Consider the following 18,116-nt stretch of genomic DNA (forward strand, 5'->3'; position numbering starts at 1 on the left):
TTTGCACTCCCTCAAAACTGGTAATTCCAGAAGGAAAGTGTACTGTGCCATATCAGATATCTTAAAATAATGGTTGCCACAGTGTTCCAAGTTTTGTTTTCTTCATATAGTCTAACAACAGACATAACAACAGATAAATATCAAGACAAATTTGTTAATATTGCATTATTGGCAGACAAAAAAAGATCACTTTACATTGGAATGCTGTGCTCCTGCCAACCACCAACAAGTGGATAGCTCTGTTTTAGAACTTACTGCTAATGGCAAAAAATACATGCACTGCAGAAAAACAGAAATAATCTGAAGACGTTTTAAAAGCTTTAAGTTCCATTCTAAGAACTCCTTGAAAACCAGGCCTGATGATGGAAATTGAAAAATACAGCTTGTGGAAAGGCAGTGGTATTTAATTTTTCCATAGCTCTTTACATCTCTGCAGTGCTCTATGAAGAAGAGCCTCAGTGAAGCAGTTATTAGGATCAGTCAGACTTAATGGAAGAGAAAATTCATACAAAGAAGAAATCATTTCTTCCATGGCCACCCAGAAGATGGTCAGACCCCAAAAATGATTGGTAGGAAGAGACTACATACGGTAGCAGGGCTGCTTTGAGAAGCATGAGGGTCTGAAATGGAAAACTAATTTTGATGTATGTAATTAAAGGCTGAAAACTATTTAAATGTGCTTTAAAAAATGAGTAGCATTATAAAACTAAAAATTTTATGTTGCCACAAATATTTAAGGGCAGAAGTGTTAAAGGCAGAGATTCTTCACAGTGTGTGGACCTTTCAAAAGTAAGGGCAGAGATACTACTGATGACTCTAAGAAGCCTGAGCCTGTCGGTATGCTGACAGTGATTCTGCAGACAACAGATGTGGGCTTTGTGGCCCTCTAATTAAGCTAGGATGTTGGAGAGTTGATCAATTCAGGTAAATCTGATGTTAGAAGAAGGAGCCTGGAAAGAGCATACAGGCTGTGTGCTTGCCCCCTCGCTGCAAGGTTCTGTTTCTCTGTTTACAGGGGAAGACTGCCCACCTTCCAGCTCATGACACCCTTTTAATGTCTCATCCACTGAATTCCAGTCACTATGAGACAGTCTTCATGGCAGGGGTGCCACAATGACAACATAGGACTTCATGTGTTCCTTGCTAAGGGGTTGTCTTGGTTTCCATAATGTTTTTCTGTATCAAGTTACTGACAACTGCAATTTAGACACAGCGACCATGAAGATGATCAGGCACCTAATGCAGGAATTCCTACACTTCTACAAACAGGATTAAGCTGATATTCTTGCCTCTGTGATGTCATGGATAGACTGTGTCTTGCTTTTGCTATGTGAGATTTTACTGTGGCACACGCACACACAGATAAACACATGCACATAAAAGTAGTGAAACAGAAACTGTTTAAAGGAAAAAGTGTATAGAATGAATTTGAAGGATCTCAGCTACTGCACACCTCTTTTCTAAAGTCTTCAGCCTGGAGACTGGAGCTGCTCTCTCAGAATGATCTTATCATACAGAGTGAACAATACGTCTTACAAATAAAAAGGTTTGGCTGCTTTTTTTTTGTTTTGTTTTCTCCAAGCCACTGAGGGTGAAAAGGAAACAAAAGGCAGATTCTGATTGATGTAGTAAATGTGGATATGGCTGGAGCCAGGAAGAATACATTAGAAAAGTAACTGATGGCCTTGATTACAGTCAGCGTATGGAGAACACCAGCTTCCACTGTAAGTGCAGACTGCATCTCATGATTCTTTCTGTCTGAAGGAACAGTTTATGTTTTCCTTTGAACAGGTTCACAGAGACAAGTAGCAATAGAATTGGTTTCATATTAATTTGGTGGGAACAGGGAAAGAGGGAATGAAGGCTTTTGTGGAAGAAGGGAGGTAGCCAATATGACTGAGTGGAAATAACAGGCTAGAGAATCCGGGTTAGACTTGGTAAGAGGAGCTGCACATCAGAAGTTCTTCAAGGCTAGGACATTAAACCTTTCTAGAGAGCAATGAAGAAACAGTCCCGTGGATGCCACAGCCAGAATAAAGAAGTATGACTTTGGCAGCACAGTGAAGGGAGAAAGCAGTACTGTGAGGAAGTATACAATCCTTAGAGTTGGAAGGGACCTTTAAGGGTCATTAGTCTAACTCTCTAGTAATGATCAGGGACATCTGCAGATAGATCAGGTTGCCCAGAGCCTGATTCAGCCTCACTTTGAAAGGAGAGGGCATCCACTACCCCTCTGGGCAACTTGTTCCAAGTGCCTCGCCACCCTTACTGTAAAAAGCTTATTCTGTATGTCCAATCTAAATCTCCTCTCCTTTATTTTGAAACCATTTCCCTTCGTCACCTCATTTTGCAACAGACCTGTTAAAGTCTGTCCCCTTCCTTCTTATAGCCCCCCTTTAGATTCTGAAAGACTGCTATCAAGTCTCCCAAGAGCCTTCTCTTCTCCAGACTGAACAGCCCCAGCTCTCTCAGCCTGTCCTCCTTAGAGAGGGATTCCATTTCTTGGATCATTTTTGTGGCCGTTTTCTGAACACATTCCAAGAGGTCCACTCCTTTCAGTACATTCTGTACTGAGGATTCCACACCTGGATGCAGTGCTCCAGGTGAGATCTGACCAGCTCAGAGTACAGAGTACAGGCAGGATCACCTCTCCTAACCTTCTGTCCATGTGTCTTTTGATACCTTCTGGGCTGCAAGGGCACCTTGCTGGCTCATATCTAGTTTCCCATCCACCAGTATCCTCAGGTCTTTTTCAGCAGGGCTGCACTTAATCCTTTCATTCCCCAGCTTATATTGGTAGTATGGCTTGCCTCAAGAGGTTCACCTGGGCCCACTGCTCAAGCTTGTCTAGGTCTCTCTGGAAAGCATCCTGTTCCATGGGCATGTCAACCCCACTCCACAGCTTGGTGTCATCAGCAAATTTCAGGAAGACTGTGGCAGGAGAGGAGGTAAGTAATTGTGTGAATGAAAATGTTTTGGTTTCAGGGATGGAAAGCAAAGGCTAGATGTCTAAAATGCTATCGCAGTGTGGCTCATTGACTTCATCTTCTCACAGGAGGTGGGCTGGGGCTCCACAGGAAGGGGCTGAAGCTCACTGCGGTTAGTGCAGTCAAACACAATGTAGGAAGTTTACACTAGTTATTGTGTTTGCTATTATTTTTGCAGTCTGTGAAGGCCACCCAGAGAAAAGAGTCAGCAGAGAAATTTACCAGACTTGGGGCACTCTGTCAAAGCTCTGGGCAAAGTTCAACTAATGCAGTAGGTTTGTCCACTTCCTTCATCCTGTTGATGCAGTGTCACATGCACTACTTTGTTGTACTGAATGAACTTCTCATTATTTGTGCGGAACATGTGTAAGTTAACCTTGCAGTGGCATGGTAGGTATCTGACATTTGCATTTAATTGCTGTGATCTGATACTTGTGCAACTAGAGGATGAAAATGTTTTGCTTTATCTGAAGTGGATTTTCCATGTAATGACCATATAACTAAATTAGAGATGGATAAACTTGCTGAGATTTAATATGAGCTCATAGCAAAAAAATGTGTTTAAATAAATTTTCTGTTCAGATTGGTCTTGACAACCGGCAAAAATGCTATTTCTCATTCTTTGCTAAGATGTGATCTCATTACACATGAACAATCACAGCAGCACAGGCAGAAAACAGTATAAGAAAACCCCCTTTCTGATATTATCTCTGGTTGCCAAGTGTTAGATGCAAGTCTAATGAGCTTTGATCCAAGTGCCAACCAATTTAATTCTCTCCATTATCTTGGCTGAATAGGGATATATATTATGTTTCCTCACACGTGCTTGCTGTGACACAAAGGCAATGAATCATTCTTATGCCACAGTAACAAAGCTGGTCTTTATCCATCAGAGACTAAAGCTTTGATTCTTGCTCCACAGGAAAAGCTCAGAACATAAAACTGCTTCCAAAACCAGGTGTTCAGAGAGGGCCAACCTGAAGGGATCTTATGCAGGTAGCATTCTGGATCATGGAGAGAATGAACTTGACTTATTGAGGCTACTACCTTGCTGCCACTAGTCTGATCTTGGGAGATGTCTGGATAGGGGTCTAACTAGGACTTAGGTGAATCTGCTCAGTGATCCATGTTCAAAGTTTGTTAGTTATATCAACTGCTTCTACTTTTCTGGCGATGTACACAGACATATGACTGACTGGAAATCAAGACCTGGTATAATCCAGGTCCATAAGGATGAAAGAAGAGGAGAGGAGAATGTTAACCGGGGCCACATAGAATGAATATGTCAGAAATTGCTTGTGCTCCTTAAGACCTTTTTCTAAGAGATGAAGGAGAACCTCAGATCAGGACATTATGAACCATGCTAATTAATACATAGCATCACGCTCAACTATCTCCCATGGGTATTCTATTTGTGTCTCCTGAAAATTTCTTGGTATATACAACCCATGACACATGTGAACGCTCCATGAGTAGGTCCACTGCTGAAGGTCTCAGAATACAGACCTCAGCAGCTAATTTGTTTTCTAACTTCTACTCAGGTAACTCGTAACTTTGGTCTTGTAAAAGCGTAGCTTGTGAGAGCAGTAGTCCAGGATATACAAAAATAAATAAATAAAAATGACTTCCTTTAATTGAATCTTTGTAGTTCTGTTATTCTTCATAGAGTAATATGATGTCTTAGGGATGGAATGCCAACTTCAACCTTGAATCTTTCTTCTTTTCTCAGCTTCTGTCAACTATGTTTCCTTAGCATTATTTCAAGATCATTTGGGTATTTAATTCATCAGACTGCAGAACTCTGCTAGTCTAGCAGGGCATTTCCCAAGCCATTAGACATGTCTGTGTGTAAGTTCACACCCAGTTGATGTGCCAGCTACAATTCACAAAGATAAAGGTTTATTGGAGGCTTTTCAAATATATTCCATTAATCAAATGCAAGGCAAAGTTGTTCTCAGCATGAATTAAATAGAGTTGCCAAACAATACATACCATACAACATTGTTTTCTACCAGGTAGGAAACATCTGATATAAAAAATGCTCATCAGCAAACCATGCTGTTACAAATGTTTATCCTCCAGACTGAAGAGATAAAAAGTAAATTCTCAGGATTTCAAGGACCAAAATATCCCAGGATGCAATCTCCAGCCTCCACATTTTCACAGTATTTCATGAAGTTTCATCAGTAAGCTGTGACTTAATCAATTTGACCCTCTTTGAGAGGTATAAAGTCTGCATAGTTCTTCTACAATTAATCACAAAGAATGAAAGGAAAGGATATTAAAAAAAAAGAGAGAGAGAAAAAAAAATAAAGAGACACAATAACAAATGGTAACAGGCCAAGTATAAAAAAAATCAGACAATTTTTCACCTGGGAAATTCCCCTGGAGGATTCAGGTTAAAAAATTACTCAGTCATAGAGGCAAAGCTACTATATCTTTCCACATACCTAAGATCTTTCTAAGACCACAGACTAGACACCTTTTTAATATCGTAAACTTGATAGTAGGTCTAATGTTTTCAGTGCTGAAATACTGCTAAAAACAAACAAACAAACAAAGCAAAACAAAATTAAATACACAACAATAATGAAAAAGAAAAAGAAAAGGATTTTACAGCTTACTTATTTTTGTGAGATATGTCACTTTCTGCAGATCATTGCTTAGGTTTGCATACGGAGACATGGAGTAGACTCAATCATTTCTCATCCATTCTTATCAGACTGCAGGCAAATGTGCCAAGTTTTGGTCACTGAAAGGACTAGGATTTGAAAAATGCACTCTCTGAGTGATGGTTCAAATTTTCCATTTGGATATACTGTGAATCTTCTGAGTTTTATGTGAGACTGCTTCAGATTGCAGGAAACTCAAGCCAAAAATGGGGAGACACACTGAAACTCAGTGAGACTTGGCAGTGCATTGACTCTGTTGGGGCAGGAACAAAGGCTCAGCTAACAGCATATGCTATCTATTAAACTTTGTTCTTTGTGTGCGTAGACAGAGAGAGGGAGAGTGACAGAGGTAAGAACTCCAGCTCCTTCGTTTTGATTTCAGACAAAGCTTTTGTCCTGATTATTCGGTGCTAAAGAAGTCTGCAGAGAACAAGGCATTTTTGAGAATCATTTCACAGGGAAAAGCTTTTATTTATTCAGTATTCTTTCAGCTTTGTAGGAAACCTATTTATGAACAACAATCTAAACAAATTCATTAAGGACTAAATGAAAGCAGGCATTTATTACAATAACTCTCTGCGTTGTTACTGATGAAGAAACCTCTTTTTTTCAGGCCAGGAAATTTTTTGCTGTTAGGAGACAGAAGACGTTTCCAATTAAACAGTTCACCTGCATCCCGGAAATATATGCGTAGCCTAAGTAGGAATGACAATGATTCTTCACATCTTCCATGGAAAAGAAAAAGATGGGTAAGTGAAACCCTGGAAGAAAGCCACTGAGCTCAACAATATTACAGTTGAGGTTGCCCATTGACAAAGAACTCAAGAATTTCTCAACAATTGAAGTCCCCTCTTCAAAAGCCAGACAGAAAAGAGTTTAAAATACACATGGTGAAAGCAAAAATCGTGTATCATTTTGAAAAGAAAATGTAAAAGCCTGGCTTAAAAGGAATTATTAGTAAAATCATCTCTAATCTCAGTATCAGAAGGATTTCAACCTTAGATTCAGAGGGTTAACGCTTAGTTGGTGGGGTAGCATGGCTTGTTTTGGCCTGCCTAATCAATCTACCAAAAGCTGCCTTTTCTAAACTTTATCCCTTGTCTTTGAGAAGCAGCACAGATACCAGTACACTTAGAGCAAAACTGAGAGGAGGTCAGATGCACGAGAGGGTCATGTCGCCTTAATGAGGGACCTCAAGAGATTGGAGAAATATGCTGACAGAAACCTAGTGAAGTTCAACTAGGAGAAGTGCAAAGTCCTGCACCTTAGGAAGAACAACCCCATTCACCTTTACACAACAGGGGATGAACATTTGGAAAGCAACTTGGTAGAAGAGGCCCTGGTGGAGAACAAGTTGCCTACCAGCTACTGATGCACCATTGCAAGAAAGAAGGCCAACAGTATCCTGGGCCACATTAGGAGGAATTCTGCCATTGGGTTGAGGGAGATGATCTTTCCCCTCTTTTACAGCACCAGTAGAAAACTGAGATCAATGCTGGGCTTCCCAGGGTGACAGAGATGTATGGAAGCAAGGAACAGCAAAAGACTGCTAAGATCTGACATACAAAGGAGGCTGAGAGAGCTGAGGCTGTTCTTTCTGGAGAAGAGAAGGCTCAGTGTGCATCTTATCAGTCTGAATAAATATCTGGTGGAGAAAGTAAAAAAGATGGAAAGGAGTCTTGTCAAGGTTTCCCAAGGACAGGACAAGAGACAGGAATTTCCATTTCAACACAAGAGAAAAAAATTACGAATGGTCAAAACCTGGAACAGGTTTCCCACAAAGGTGTCTCCATTTTGTGTCAAAGGAGTCTCCATTTTTTCTGAGGTATCAAAACCTGATCAGATGCAGTCCTGGGCCACCTGGAACCCCTACTCAAGCAAGGGTGTTGTGCTAGGTGAGCTCCAAAGGTCTCCTCCAACCTCAAACATTCTGGTAGTCCTTACAAATTCTATATCTGCACCACCAATATCACACGCAGGCACATCTCAGTTTTCTTGTCCGCAATCCTGAAGAAATGGATGATAAATTTCTCTCATAAAAGGCTGACTTTTGGGAGTGGTAAATTATGTAAAATGCAAAGGGAGAAACACAATAATAAATAGTGACAAAATGCACAGAGAACTATTGTTGCCTTTTTTTTTTTTTTTTTCATTTTTTCCACAGAATTAGTGATTTTTGAAATATGATTTTTGTACTGAAATGAAAATGAAAATTTCAGCTGTCTGCACAGGCATTCTGTGGCATGAGAGACTACTGGGAACACAGGAGGTACAGGGCATGGGACATTGATTCAGACTGGAATTTGAGTGAAATGCCACATCTCGAACAATGACTTGGGTTTAGTCTCCTGTAGACTATAACAATACCCTGGAGAACGCAGGTAGAAGGCATTTCATTTGGTGCTTTATAAATGTTCCAGACAGAATTTTTGTGGAAACACTTTCTAATACACCATTTTGTCAGGAAAAATGTTCCAAACAGTTCTGGTCAACATGTAATTGCACCTCAGAAAAGGAGATGATAAGAATGACAAGCCACTGTATAGCTTCCTGTCTGGAGTTAGGCAAGATAGACACCATTTCCAGTTATTGAACAAACTTGTTCTGTCATCACGTCATCGAGACATGACTCTACATTTTTAATATAAACAAGTGTGTGCAGTTTACACAAGGACCTCAGACATGGTAAAGTGATCTTGAACAATTTCTTGCTTCATTACATCTGCTAGAAATTTTTGTCCTTACGCATTTAGAAACCTCTGAGGATGCATCTGCACAGATGTCTATTCTCAGTAGAGTTCTTCAACCCACACAACTCTCTATGCAGCCAAGTCTAGATAAGGCTACCATATATCCAGCTGTTCCAGACTTGACTCCTTTTTCCATTCAGAAATGACGATTTTCTCCAGGTTTTTGGATGTCTGGTTCGGTGACAGGCCACTACATAGCTGAACATCTTGGAGAGGCTGAATATACTGTCTCTGCTGTGTGGACAGCTTATCAGTTATTGAGCTAAGCACGAGGCACCTTGATGCCTCAGCTGCATCCAGTGCTTTTGCTGCTTTACTTACACACGGTACAGATCTTAGTACTTCCTGCTATGGCATGTGGTGTGGACACACCTGCCTTCATTTTGGAAAGTTATGTGCTCTATTCATTACAGTACCCTGCTTCAAAGTCTGCCTAAGTTCCCCTGAGAAAAAATGTTTGTAAAGGATATCAAGAGCATTATGTGTCTGTAGGAGAAAATTGTTCCTTAACACTGTCATTTGGTTTATGCTTCAAACAACATAGATGTAAGCCCTCTTCTATTTCTTTTCTTTTCCTAGCTGCTCCCATTGCTTGTGCAGATGTCTAACTAATCCATTATGCATTATATAAACATATTGTTTTATTGGTTTTAAATAACTTGTTATTTAGTTTCATGTCTCCATGCTTTCATTTTGTTGGAACAGACATCCTCATTACAGCTTTAATTATTTTGTATACTTCTGTCATGCTGTTACTTATTTTTCTTCTCTAATCTAAGCATCATTAAATTTTCCATTCTTTCCTTACATAAAAGGCATATCTATTCCTCACACCATTTTTCTTGTATGTTTCTCTGGGCTCTTAACATCTTCGTGATACTATTTTTGAGTTGAGTGACAAAGGATTAACAGAGAGGACATGCCACTGGTTTGTACAATTCTATTATTTTCAGTATTGTTTTAGATCCTTTTCCTGATACATTCTAATAGTTTGCCAACTTTTACTGCACACAGAGCAGATGGTTTGGCTAAGATGTCTGCTGTGACACTTTTTTTTTTTTTCTTTTGTAAGATTATGATTAATTTAGAGCCAAGAAATATGTCATTCTGATTTTTCCTTCCAGCGTGCTTTAATTTGCCTTTGCCTGCATTGAGTTTAGCCACCTACCTGTCTCTGCTCCAGCAGAGGTTCCTCACAGACATATTTCACTTGGACTATCTTGTCTATGCCCATGTAATTTCCAAATGTTACCCCATTACTCAGTCACCTTATTCTAAGATTATTAATAGCAAGATCTTTTTGTTTCTTGAAAACCAGAATTTTTGTGCCTATTGCAGACTTTCTTTGAAATGTTACAAATTAACAGAAGATCCCATGCTGGTGCCACAGACATATTCACTTTGCGTGAAATCCTTTTTTCCTGAAGATGGAGTGAAAGAGAAGCAGCAATCAGCACAAATTAAGCAACTGTATACATTGACAGAATGTATCCTGCTTCAGCCCATTGAATTTTAGGTACTGGAGCTGGTTTTATCCCGAGGATGAGAATTTTCCCACCAACTCAACATGGGGAAGAGGAAGGAAGTCTCTGTTCCTCAGCAGGGAGAAATTCCAGGTTCTAGAAACAACACCACATAGAACTTTTGGAAAAGACTATTGTGAATATGAAAACATTAAATTTAAAGGACTTCATGTTTTATAGTATAAAGAACAGTTCTGACCCTGCAGAAACTTAGGGACTGAGTGCTGGAGATGCAGAAACAAGAGATGAAGTCATACGTAGTGCTATGCACGGGGCAGCGTGATGAGAGAGGAAGAGAGGCTGACCATCATCTGTGTCTTACAAGTACATCTGGGCTTGTTCCCTTCTGAGAAGGGTGACTAGGGTTTCTCTGATTCCTTTGATTCTGACTTGCCAAAAAGAGAAGTGCTCTGCCCTCCCCACAGTGTAAGCAGCCCATTTCTACAGCTCTCTCAATTAGTCTGGGAGGTGAGGAAAAAGGCAATGCCAAAGCAACCCCAGCTCCCAGCATTGCTCGGGAGACCCATTCTCTGACCATTCTCACCAGCCTTTACCTCTGTCTCCTCAGAGTTATAGACAGGAGGCAACAGGGAGCAAGCAGTATTTTGTACATGTGTGATAATGATGAAAAAACAGATTTGACTTTTTTATTCCTGTGACAAATGAATTATATATTGCCATCCATGTCTCCAGAAAAATTACTGATTTCAGTGAAGTCTTGGTTAGGATTTTTCAAATTCTAACTATTTCAAACTGTAAAATATTTCTGTCATTGGAGTAAATTGTGAAAAGCCTTTAGACTACACCAGAGCAAATCTCTCTGAAACTGAACATTATGAAAATGTGCACATTGTATGTTACTGCGAGAAGTTCACTCATATCATTCCTTAATTCTTTTAAATCTCTGGATGTCTCCAGTCCCACTCTGGAGAGTTTGCTGCCATTTCACATTTCTTCCATTATACATTTTGACCTGTCAGTCTCTGGCATATATTGTAACTTTACTACTCAGAAAATAGTAGGCATTTCCCCTGTATATCAGTTATTGACTTTAGCAAATGTTTTATCAGAGTTAGCATGAGAACAAAAAAATCACAGCATCCACAGCCTGGTTGCCTCTGCCCAAACCTCTTTAGCATCTGGGACTAAAATATGTCTTTGTGTAATCTGTTTCCCATTGTGGTTTTAAAGGTCTGCAACATTTTTATAGGCTCAAGTACCAAAGTAACTCAAGACTAAACTGTGTTGGCTCACCCTGATGTAACCTCTATAAATGACAAACAAATCAGCATTTCACAGTTAAAAAACAACACCAAGCATTCTACAAAATCCCCAAGAAGTTTACTACAGTGATGCTAACAACACTAGACATTAAGGCAAGGAATTTCCTTTTTGCATTTCAAGAGAAAAACCACCACAGCTGTTTCTCAGTGGATTCCCAGTGAAGTTGAAAAGGTCACTGACCCAGCCATGATGTAACACCAAAAAACCACAAAGAGTGACACCCCCAAGCAGTCACTTCGGTGAGTCAAAGAACTATCTAATAATAATTTTTGCCACAAACAAGCTATTTATCTTGCACACATCTTGCATTAAAGCCTCACCCAAAGAGCATGGCACAGCTCCATGCTCTTCAACTGTCTGTTATCTCTACAAAAAGGTTTGTTGACAGACTGGCAATGATGGGGAAAATCTGTTGATGAAAATGATGTGCATTACCTTTAAATTCTGGGAAATGTGAATGATCGAAGAGAAAATTATATCTTAGTCTCAACATTCATAGTATGATCTATGGTGTGCTTGATTAGAAACTGTGAGGGTAGTAATTTCATATTGCCAGCAAAACATCAAAGTTATTACATAGTCTAAACAGGAAAGGAACAAGATGTGAGACAGAGGATCTTTGATGCTGTGACTCACATGCTTGGACTCTACATAAACGTATGGGTAAAAACCTGTGTGCTGGTCACCCTGTCCTCCACACTGCCCCACGTGTCACCATGCCTTGCACAGCTGGGCTGTGCCGATACTTGGCACTGCCTTCACTGGCTCTTAGCTTTCTGGGCTTCCCCATCTCTGTAACTGGAGAGTCTGTCTTCAATGTGATTTTGATATAAAACCCGTATGTCATAGCAATACTGTGATGATGGAAGAGGTTGCCCAGAGAGATGGTGAATGCCCTGTCCTGGAGACAATTACGTTGCATAGGGCTCTGAGCAACCTGATCCAGCTGTACATGATGGGAGTTGGTCTAGGTGAGCTTTAAAATGTCCCTTCCAACTCAAACCATTCTATGACTATAAGGCCCTGGTTTTTGCTGGCCTCCTAGAAAAGCCACTAGTGTTTGTTAAGCTGAGATGCAAAAATAGCAGATTCTTTAACGAAGAAACACAGGGCATTTGCAAGGGAAATGGAAAGAAGAGAGATATGGAAAGACCTCTATAAAAGTTTGAGACCCAAATACACATTTCAACATGAAATATTTTAACTACGGCAGAAGCAAGCTCTGATACCTGAGCAGTCTCAGTACTTCCTGCAATCCAGGTGCACCCATCTGTCCTTACTGCTTTGTGCAGGACCTGCTCAGATTGTTAGAGGAAAGCCATCCTTTGCAGTTGCTTCTCCTTGTTTACCAAACAGTGAGGAAATATGATCCAATTATGCACAGAATTAATACTTCTCTACAAATATTCCCTTTATAGGTTTTATGTGGTTGGGGAGGGGGGAGAGCTATTTAAAGATATATGCAGGATTACTGGAACATGCTCTCTGTTGTGTTTGCAATATCTAGATTCAAGCCATTCAAGCCATTTATCTTGCATCACAATTCAACTTAATTCCTTTCATGTGACAGATTCTATTTCCACTTCACTGGGCCTCCACAAATCATTCACAGAGATTTTTGGGCTCCAGTGGTGAGTAGATGAGCAGGTACATAGGTTGTTCTGAAAGTAATTCTTCCTATTTATTTCCATGGAACCTGCAATAGATGCAAACAGTAAACAATACTCTTTGGTAGAGATATTCTCAAATACAAAATACTATTTTTCAACATAGTCACCGCCATTAGCTGATTTGTGTGGATGAGCTGATAGAAACATTCTTCATTTCACCTGTGACAGTTGTGCATGCTCATCTGGAATGTGGCTTGTCTTTCATAGTGATACCACTGCTGAAACACACCACCCACCACCTCATTGTGCTAACATCCACTTTTTGGTCTCCACAAACATTCAGCAAGCATTGATGAATGTTGGTAGGTACAATTTTTTCCACGTGGATGAATTAAATGACACACTTCTTTATCTTCATATGCACTTCCATGACTGATGCCATTCTGTCAGAGGGCCCCTCTGCTGCCATCTATCACCCAGCAACAATGCGGGATATTGGTGGGAAGGTTCAACTTCTACTTCCATATAACCAACATCTGTCTCTGACATCGTGGGCCAAAATAATATAGTGGGAGGAGCATATATATTACTAATAATATAACAGGAGGAGCAATATAACTTTTGGAGCAGCCCTTGTATCAAATCAAACAGCCATTATAATGGCCACATTTGCACACAGGGAGTGAAGCAGAATGTAAATCAAGCAATGTTTGCTGTCTTGAAGGGCTATTTCCAAATGTTCTTTCCCTGCTGCAAGCTAAACAAACTTTGTGTACCTTTGCACTTACTTCAGGTGTTCCATGAGAAGCTTTTATTTCAAGTGTATTAACTTTGACTCTCCTTCTTCCTTATTCAAATTACAAAAGATTTTGAGGAGTAAGTGTGTGTTGGAAAGCAGAATATCAAAAGTGAAAAAAAAATTCTGTCTCATTACTTCTACCCTTCCTCTGCGTCCAAAGGTTGCCTGGAACACAGATCTGTAGGGAATATGGGGATCTTTCTTGTATGCAGTGAATGAAGAGAGCCAGGAAGGAGTTTGTCTGCAAATTTTTCCCATTAAAAACACATATAGCAAACACTATAGAGGTGGAATGTGACTAAGAGCCTACTACAAAGAGGAGTGAAGAAAAGATTTGGAGAGATGTTAAAACAGAGAACTGTGTTCATCACAGAAGCATAGAATGGCTTTGGTCTGAAGCCCACCCAGCCCCAACTCCCTGCCATGGGCAGGGCTGCCACCCATCAGCTCAGGCTGCCCCGGGGCCCTATGCAATTTGGCCTTGAGTGCCTCGAGGATGGGGAACCACAGCTTCTCTAGGCAGCCTGTGCCAGTGCCTCACCATCTTCTCAGTGAAAAAATTCCTCCAATACCTAATCTAAATCTCCCTTATAGCTCAAAACTGTTCCCCCTTGTCCTATCACTATCTACCCAAGTAAAAAGTTGATTTCCCTCCTACTAATAAAATCTTACTGGAAGGCCACTATCCGGTCTCCCTGAAGCCTCCTCTTCTCCAGATTGAGCAACCCTGACTGCCTTTCTTCACAGGACAGGTGTTCCACCCCTCTGATCATCTTTGGGGCCCTCTTCTGGATCCGCTCCAACAGCTCCACATCTTTCCTGTACTGGGTGCCCCAGACCTGAACACAATTCTCCAGATGGGGCCTTACAAGAGCAGAGCAGAGGGGGACATTCACCTCCCTTTGGCTGATGGCCACCCCTCTTCTGATGCAGCCTGGGATACTGCTGGCCTACTGGGCTGCAAGTGCTCACTGCTGGCTTGTGTTCAGTTTTTCATCTACCAGGATCCCCAAGTCCTTCTCTGCAGGGCTGCTCTCAAGGAGTTCTTCTATATATTTATCTGGGATTCTCCTTCTATACATGTATTTTGGATTCTCAGACTTAGGTGCAGCACTTCGCATTTTGTCTAGTTGAAGCTCATTAGGTAGGCCCATTTCTCAAGCCTGACCATGTCTCTCTGGATGGCATCCTTTCCTTCTGCAATATCAGCTGGTGTCATCTGCAGACTTGATGAGAATCTTGGTTATGAATCTAAGTCTCATTTTTGACATCTTGGGAATCCAGAACTTATTTCCAGCGCCCACTGCAGTGCTGAAAAGAAACATCAAAATAGGTATCAGCAGTCTGTCTGGGTAGCAGCTGTGATGAAGCCCTGCTGACACAACACATGCAGATATGGGAATCTTTGCAGACCAGCACAGAACAGAGGCAGAAGACACTGTGTCTCTGCACACCTACCTTGGGTACTACATCTTCATCTGTGGGAAGCACCACACATAGATATATATGAATACACAGAAAATAACCAGTAATTTAAGAATACTCTCATTGAGAGAACATCAATTTAATATTTGGGTCATCCACTGGATAACTCAGGTTGAAAACTTTAAAATGTTTTCTTCATATTTCTCAGATAGAAAACAACCCCTTAAAAAAAAAAAAGAGAGGAAAAAGAAAACCAATTACTGTTTCAGGTCCTACTTACATATACCAGAAAGAGAATGCACAATTTCAGTGGATAGGAAAAATCAATTTAAGTGGTTAGCTTGTCATTTCATTGTGAAATTGGATTTTATTCTGTTTGCTAGCTGCCCTCCTTACTCAGGCACGTAACTGTTCTAAAGTTTACCTTTCCCACAGTTTGTCTATTAATAATCCTTGCTTAGTGACTGATTAGGAGCCACTTTGTCCTCACTCTTGTTTATGAATATGAAGGCTGGAATCTAAGGGAATCCACACAGGTAATCTGTTTTACATTTTAATTTATTTTAAAAACAAATTTATGAAGGAAATAACGCTAATTTCCATTTTTTTATTTGTGTGTAATAGAAAAAAAATAATAATGTAATGGAAATATGTTATGGTCAGAGAAGTACCAAGTTCAATTGCTTTTTCCTCCTGATGTTTGGTTACAAAATTTTGGAGTAATTATTTTTTTAATATCTCCACCTCACAGGAAAAATACATTTCATGATTAGCATTCTTACTTGAAGAATTGATATATCCACTTCTTAAGTATCTATAAGCCATAGAAATGTAGTTGTCCCCTTCTGCTTAAAGGACTGAAAAGACTTTGAAACAGCCCAGTGATATTCTACTATTTCTGGTGGAAGAGAGCAGACAAGCCCACAGACTTTGCTGCAGGTGCCTGGGCTTTAACATGAGCTGACTCACCTTTTTGTTAGTGCCTGCTGTGACTCAGACCTGTGAAAAGGGAAAGTCAAAGAAAACTTGTTCATTTTTTTTGTCAAAGTAGGCTTTGTTGTTGTTGTTGTTTGAGAAAATACAGCTATGACAAATTTCCAGCAAGTCTGTGATGGATTTCAAGTTCTTCCTCATAAGGCATTTGTGCATACAGGGTGTGTGCTGCACAGCATGTAAAACATGGCAGTACCCAACTAGCTGGAGAAATATTGGCTATGAGAAGCAGCCTGCCTGTCCAGCTTGAAGCTCTGTGCTGTCATCCATCATGGGAACAAAGCCTTGGATGTGGGAGTAAGCCTGAGCCTCTGTGCAGCAGGCAGAGGGCATTGCAGTGTTTCCAGAATCTGCAGCTCTGAAATAACCTTGCTATAGAAGCCATTAAAAGCAGGAGTCAGTAACACTCCTAAAGCTTCCACAGACCATTTTTGGAGCCAGCAGGAACCTTTGGGTCGCTGGAAATCTTGGCTGTGCTGGGGGCTTTGACCCCTGGGAATTTCAAGTTGAATTTCAAATTGGAAAGAGAGCTTCAGGTGATTCTGAAGGTAAATCCTTTTGGAAAAGTTCCTTTCCATGTATCCATTTTAAGTTGACACTGAGTATTTTCCTCCAAGAATTTTCCTAAAGTGAATAAAGTGATTTTCCAAAGTTTGGTGAAATGCTGCCAAAACCATTTTTGATGTTATTTACTGTATACAAATGAGAATACCTGCTGAAAGCTAAGACTAGGGACTATCCAGTATTTTTTGAAAGGCTTTCTTCATTTCCAATGCTCTGTGTCTCAAAACCACCACTGGGAAGGACTGCTGATGCTGCTTTGGAGGCAGTAATGTCCATGCGTTGTGCAGGAAACTAAGTGCCATGAGGAGCTGAGCCAGCCTGCTGGAGAAATGACCCTGAACACACAGAATGGTATGAGGAAGATTTGAGGCCTTTTGTGCTTTTATTTGTTCATTTCCTTTTCAAGTCTCAATCTTCTCAGCAACTGCAACAAAAAAACTTTTATGTCCAGATGTTGACTTCTGCCCTGGAAAAACCCTTCTTGACTTCTGCTTGCCCCCCCAGCTTCACCCCACTCCTACTGGAGGAGACTTGATGGAAAATCTAGCAGGTGACAAGTGTGTCCACAACCAGCCAATCTACAGAATGCTTCTGCCAATATGCCATGCCACTGAGATCCATGCTCTGCTTTGAAGGCCGTGCTTCTTGGGTGAGCCTGGTGCTGTCCTTACATTCACGCTCCTTACTGTGTGTTTGCATGGCCACTGCTCCCAAACAACTCTGAAAATTAAGTTTCCAACTCAAATGAATGGCCAACTGTACATGGTCAGATCATCACATCCTCCACATTTTTTCAACATCTGCAAAGATTTGCCAATTACATCCTTTATACCTGAAGGCACTGCAGCAGGATAGGTCTCCTTTGAGCCATCAGAGCTACAGGGACTGCTTGTGAATAGATAGAAAGTCATCTCTGGATCGAAACACGACAGCCTTTTAAAGATGCACAACAGTAGCATAGAATAATTTGGCAAAGGAGGTTGGAAGAAATGCTGTATCGAGTTGACATGGCAGGAACATTCACAGGTAAGAAGAATGTAATTATCCAGGCTGGAAGCAGGCCAGGATGCCATTCATACTGCAGACCTGGCATTTCTCAAAGTGAAAGAACAGATGTTTTTGTGAACTTCTGTCAGGCATACGTTTTATTAATTAAATCTGTAAAAATTGCTCTGCCTTTGGCTCTTCTCTTTTTTCTAGAAATGTAAGAAACCTGAATGTCATATATGGATAAATAGATATGCATATGTACGTATATATACATATCCACACACCCATTTTCTGGTTCAGAACGGATTAATTTTCTGAAGTCAGTGAAAGGGGAAAAAGTTGCTCTCTGGGGCCTTGTGTTCATCTCTGTACTTAGCTACAAGAGAGACTCCAGACAGACAAAACATGAGAAAATTTGCCGGAGGCAGCAATTTAAGCTGACAAGGTGATGGACTAGGTGATCATATGGATTTGTGCTACTTTTAACCTCTCAGAGGAAGAGAACCAGCTACAAGGAAG

At 40.5% G+C, this 18,116-nt stretch overlaps 1 long non-coding RNA gene across 1 annotated transcript; it reads left to right on the top strand.

The window, feature by feature from the left end:
- The first annotated feature begins 2,648 nt into the window (after positions 1 to 2,648).
- Positions 2,649 to 7,679, top strand: LOC149913060 (uncharacterized). Its single transcript, XR_016462192.1, has 3 exons — positions 2,649 to 2,948; positions 6,273 to 6,408; positions 6,771 to 7,679. It is a non-coding gene; the product is annotated as an uncharacterized LOC149913060 (long non-coding RNA).
- The last annotated feature ends 10,437 nt before the right edge of the window (positions 7,680 to 18,116 follow it).

The sequence above is a fragment of the Phasianus colchicus genome, chromosome Z (genome assembly GCF_987193195.1).
Source record: "Phasianus colchicus chromosome Z, bPhaCol1.hap1.1, whole genome shotgun sequence".
NCBI classification, from domain to species: domain Eukaryota; kingdom Metazoa; phylum Chordata; class Aves; order Galliformes; family Phasianidae; genus Phasianus; species Phasianus colchicus.